Genomic DNA, 6,196 nt, shown 5'->3' on the forward strand with positions numbered 1-6,196 from the left:
TTTTATTTTTTCAACAAAACACTCCAAAAAAAAAAAAAAAAACAACATTTTACAAACTTGTCATTTCTTCATGCCGGGGATCAACCCCGATCAGCATTTTACACCATAAAAAAAAAATTAAAAAAAATAAAAATAAAAAAAAACACAAAACAAAACAAAACACAACCAACACAAATCGGAACAGTGGGATTTTTCTTCTCGCCTATTCCGCCGGTCTTTTCTTCTTGCCACCGTCTTGGGCGGCCCTTGCCGGTGTTGCCTCCGTGTTTCCCACTCCACTGGGCATGATCACTACTCCCTGCTCCTCCACTGCAGCATATGGCGGCCCTCCAAATCGGAACATAAAACTGGCCTTCCGCTTCAGCTCCTTGTTTTCCGCCTTTAGCACACTTATCTCTGCTCGCGCATCCTTATACATGCGTTGGAGCAGAGCCAGTTGGGCGTTTAACTGCTGCATCTCATTTGTCCTACTCTGCAGCCGGTTCGACAAATTTGTAACCGCAGTCATGGTTTCCACACATGACTTCAAGGTATACTGATTGGCCTCCACATCCGACTGCACCGCCATTTTTTGCTCCACCGACCGCATCGGAAAGTTCAACGGAGCAAAACCAGAGGTGTTTGGTTGAGGTTCACTGGCCACCGCACCAGTTATTTCTCTTGTGGGCTCGTTCAGTTCTGGAAAGAGCGTGAGCAGACCACGGGAAGAGGAGGCCCTGTTTTGGGTAGCTGGACGGGAAGAAGAGGCCATGTTGCTGAGTGTTTCAGAGACGGGTTGGTTATAGAGTATTACAGAGTTTCTCTCTCAGTCAAGGAAGAGTTTTTCAGAAGATTTTAGCAGGTTTTCTGCCTCAGCCTCCGCATTGATTTATATAGAACATGACAAAGAGGCCGACACGCGCACTGTCGCTCACGTGCCTCGCCGCGTCTCCGGCTCACCTTTTGATGGCTCGACGCTTTCTGTCGGGCACGACTTTTGATGAAGTGGGCGCGCCTTTTGAGGGCGCAACTTTTGATGGCACGCCTTTTTATGGATTGGGCACGTTTTTTGATGGCACGCCTTTTGACAGATTGGGCACACCTTTTGAGGGTGCGACTTTTTAAGGGTCCGACAAGACTCTGTAAACTGTCCCGACATAGATTCCGGTTAGTTTCTACAAGGGTCCGACAAGACTCTGTAAACTGTCCCGACATTGTTTCCGGTTAATTTCTACATGGGTCCGACAAGACTCTGTAAACTGTCCCGACATTTGATTCCGGTTAGCTTTTCCAAGGGTCCGACAAGACTCTGTAAACTGTCCCGACATTGATTCCGGTTAGCTCCTTTATGGGTCCGACAAGACTCTGTAAACTGTCCCGACATTGATTCCGGTTAGCTCCTTTATGGGTCCGACAAGACTCTATAAACTGTCCCGACATTGATTCCGGTTAGTTTCTACAAGGGTCCAGCAAGACTCCATAAACTGTCTTCTACAACGGTCCGACATGACCCCATAAACTGTCTTCTACAACGGTCCGACATGACCCCATAAACTGTCTTCTACATCGGTCTGACACCGCCATCCAGTGTCCTCTACACCGTTATGACACCCCCATACAGTGTCCTCTACAACGTTATGACACCCCCATACAGTGTCCTCTACAACGTTATGACACCACCATCCAGTGTCTTCACCAATGGTCTGACACGACCATACAGTGTCTCTTATCCTCTTTTATTTTTATGTATTTTCTTGTTTTGTTACTCTCTCCAAACTCAAGTTGGTTAGTTCTTATCCCCCTTGAGTTTGCGGGGGGCTGTTAAAATCCACCTACTCTCCACCTACTTCACCCACTTAAACCTACTCCACTAAATCTAACCCACTACACCACTACCACCTCACCTACTCCACTAAACCTAACCCACTACACCACTACCACCTCACCTACTCCACTAAACCTAACCCACTACACCACTACCACCTCCACTTCACCTACTCCTTACCTACTACACACTCACCCTCTTCTATATATAGGAATCATGAATCATTGTAATAGATATCAATATATCAATCAATAATAATACATACAATTTATTCTCTCTCTTTCTCTATACATTATTTCTTACACTTTTTAATAAAGTTGGTTTATTTATCAAAAAAAAAAAAAGTTTGGAATACCTACCTTTGCCAAACACCCCCGCACTTTGAGATAACTAAGGTTTGGGACATAACATTTCCATAACTCGTATGGGGTTTTGTTTGTTTTCTTATGTGGAACCCTATTCAACACATGACAAGCAGATAAAATAGCTTCCCCTAACATATTCATTGGTAATCTTGAACTAATTAGCATTGCATTCATCATCTCTTTAATTGTTCTGTTTTTCGTTTCTGCTATTCCATTTTGTTCGAGAGTGCAAGGAGTTGTTCGTTCATGTATAATCCCATTATTTTCACGGCACTCTTTGAGTGGATTTGACCCATATTCACTTCCTCTATCTGACCTAACTCGTTTAATTTTCTTTTCAAGTTGATTTTTTACTTCTGCCTTGAATTTTAAAAACATTTGTTCTGTTTCATCTTTATGGCTAAGGAAATACACCTTACTATATCTAGAGTAATCATCTATGAATGTTATGTAATAGTGTTTGCCTTCTCTGCTCATGGTGTTTTTGAAATCCCTAGATCGGTATGCACAAGTTACAAAAGTTCTGTCTTTCCTTCTATTGATTTAAAAGGTTTCTTAAAATGTTTGGCTTCAACACATCACACATTTACCAGATTCAATACTTGCTAGATTAGGAATTAAATTCAATTGTTTCATCCTTTTAATAGAGGCAACATTCACATGGCCTAGTTTAACGTGTCATAAATTAATAGACTCCACAATATAAGCAATAGAGGTAGAAACTTTATTCATAGCAACACATTAAGTACAAACACCCCCCATGAATAACTCTTCCTCACAAATTCCCCATTGCGAGTAGGGGTGAGCAGCGGGTATATCGATTCGTCAAAACCAACAGAACCGAATCGATCCGCCGCATTTTGGACGGATGCGTGATGTCGAGCGGACGGTTGTGGATTGATTTTCTCCAATCCGTCAATTTGGCGGACGGATGGTAGATTTGAGATTTTTTTGGCCGCAACCGAACCGCCAACCGCGAGTACCCTTAGTAATTTATAAGACTTTGTGTTTTCAATTTGTTTAAATATTTTGTTTGTGTTTTCAATTGAAAAAGAGTTCAAATATTCTGTTGAAAAAAAATTTTCAACTTGAATATATTTTTTGGTTTTTAAATCTAACTCTAAAAGTAATAAATAGAAAATATAATATATGCTGGTTGGCTTTTGTTTTAAAAAACATATATAAATGTAACAATACAGAGATATACAATCTCTACTATTGTTTTGTTCATGGTTTTGGTGGTTTGCATTGTTTTTATATTTTAAGAACCACAGATTGTAATATTTTATGTGAATGAGGCATGTTGTGATTGTAATATATGGATGAGGCATGCAGTGATTTTGATATTCTAAAGTTTTAAACTTTCTTTCTTATGCAGTAACTATAATATTTTTTTAAGTCATTAACTGTAATACTTTCTTCCTTTTTTTTTTTTTTTTTTAAGGAAGTGCACAGGTTGAATTATGTTGAAAATTTATAAAATTTCAAACCGCCAAACCGATTCGCATCCATCCGCCAAACCGCTAATCCGCTCAATCCACATCCGCCGGATTGGCGGACGGATGCGGATTGATTTTCTCCAATTCACCAATCTGGCGGACGGATGGCGGATTGGAGGTTTCGTGGCCGCAACCGACCCGCGCCCACTCCTAATTGCGAGTTAAAACAAGTTTATTAGAGTCAAACACAAGCTTAATACCAACTTTGTTCAACAAAGAATCAGAAATGAGATTCCTAAGCATATTGGGAACATGCAACACATTTTAAAGTACAAGTGTCTTTTCAGAAGTGAGTTTAAGCAATGCCTTTCCTTCCCCAACCAGTTCAGCAGTGCAGCCATTTTCAAGGGAGACATTTTCTCCCTTGCCCACTTCCTCATATTCAAGGAATATAATTCTGTTGGTACTAATGTGTTTAGTGGCCCCTGTGTCCACTACCCACTCTGTGAGATTGTTAACTAAGTTTACCTCAGAGATCACAACTGTTATCACCTCAGTTTCAACTAGATTTGCTTGTGGTTTAGCTTTGTGTAAGTTGAAATCAAAAGCCCCGTGTTCGGACTTGCCACACAAAACAAGCCCATTTGATTTTCATCTGCACTTTGTCAAGCCTCTTGAACTTCCCATTCTTGTTGTTATGCTTCTTGTGATTGTTAGGTTGGTGATTGTGGTGCTGGTAATTATGTTGCTGATAATTATGGTGATTAAGGTAATTTCTGCAGCCTCGTTTACCTTTGTTAAAATTATGGAATTTCTCGGGTGCACTAGTTGGTCGTCGTTCCACTAGATTGGCTTTAGAGGTGAATTCTTGGACCGAGTTTGCTACTTCTTCCGATTGTGCTCCTCACTAGTTGGTCGTTGTTGCACCAGATTGGCTTTAGAGGTGAATTCTTAGACCAAGTTTGCTACTTCATCCGATTGTGCTCCTCAATCTGTATATGCACCGTCAAGTCTTCTATAGAAAGATCAGTTTTCTTATATTTAAGAGCATTTTTATATTCTTCCCAAGAGGGTGGCAACTTTTCTATAAGAGCAGCCACTTGGAAAGTGTCATCAATAGACATGCCCTCATGTAGTGTACGGGGAGCAGATATTCCGGCAAGCCCGTACTCCTTTCTTCCGAGCTCCGTTTATATCCGATCACCTGCGAGCAAATAACGGTGAGCTGCCCGGCGGTGTGTGGCCGGAAAAACCCTCCGACGATCAAGTTAGCACACACCTTAGGATAGAGAGAGAGAGAGAGAGAGAGAGGAGTGTTTGAGTGTAAGAATTCCTTACAGAATGTTCGTCTCCCCCGCATGGGGGGCGCAGATATGCTTATATACCCTCTGCGCCCCATATCCACTCCCAGTCATCTCCTGACACGTGGCTCCGCTATCCCATCTGTTAGCATAAACCTTGCTGAACATTACCTAATCTCAACTGCCTGCCTTCTCAGCTGGAGCTCGGCAGCCGAGCTCCTCTATCCATGGTCGTGCTGTGCTTCATAAGGGGAAACTCAATCAGTACGATGATGGTATGGGCGTGAAAATAATGCGCCAACTTCCTTGAAGCCATCATCAATGCCAACGCAAGTTTTTCCAGCGGCAAGTACCTCGTCTCAACCGGCAGCAAGGTCTTACTGACATAGAAAATTGGGAGGTGCTTGATTCCTTCAGCGCGGACTAGCACCGCACTGACTGCGTGCTGGGAGAAGGCAAGGTAAAGGTAGAGTTCCTCTCCCGGCTTAGGTGTAACCAACAGTGGCGTAGAAGACAGATATTCCTTGAGCTCGGCCAAAGCTCGGTCACACTCTTCGTCCCACGAGAACTTTGACTTCAAAGCCTGAAAGAAAGGGCGGCAGTGATCTGATGACCGGCTTATAAACCGATTAAGCGCGGCGGCCATCCCGGCCGATGCTGCACGTCCTTAGCCGAGCTGGGCTGCTTCAACTCTTGCACGGCTCTGATCTGAGTAGGGTCTGCTTCGATGCCTCGGTTCGTGACTAGGAACCCCAAAAATTTTCCAGATCCCACGCCAAAGGCACACTTTGACGCATTCAAGCGCAGCTTGTGCTTCTTTAGAATGGCAAACATCTCGGCTAAATCGGACAAATGGTTTGCCTCATGTCGGCTCTTTACCACCATATCATCGATGTAAGCCTCCATTGTCCGGCCAAGCAAAAGAGCAAACATTTTGGTCACCATCCTTTGAAAGGTTGCCCCGGCGTTCTTCAAACCAAAAGGCATGACTCGGTAGCAGAAGAGTCCCTTTGGAGTCGTGAAAGAGGTGATCTCTCGGTCAGGCCTATGCATGGCGATCTGATGGTAGCCGCGATAGGCATCCAAGAAACTGAGCCTATTATGTCCAGCCGTCAAGTCCACAAGCTGGTCAATTCGCGGCAAAGGGAAGCTATCTTTGGGACAAGCTCGGTTGACTGTCTTATAGTCGACACAAACTCGCCACTTTCCATTCTTCTTGGGCACCACTACTGTGTTGGAAATCCACCGAGGGTAGTGCACTTTCTGAATTGCTCGTGCCTCAAGCAG

The sequence above is a fragment of the Camellia sinensis genome, chromosome 12 (assembly GCF_055761805.1).
Source record: "Camellia sinensis isolate YWXY chromosome 12, ASM5576180v1, whole genome shotgun sequence".
NCBI lineage: Eukaryota > Viridiplantae > Streptophyta > Magnoliopsida > Ericales > Theaceae > Camellia > Camellia sinensis.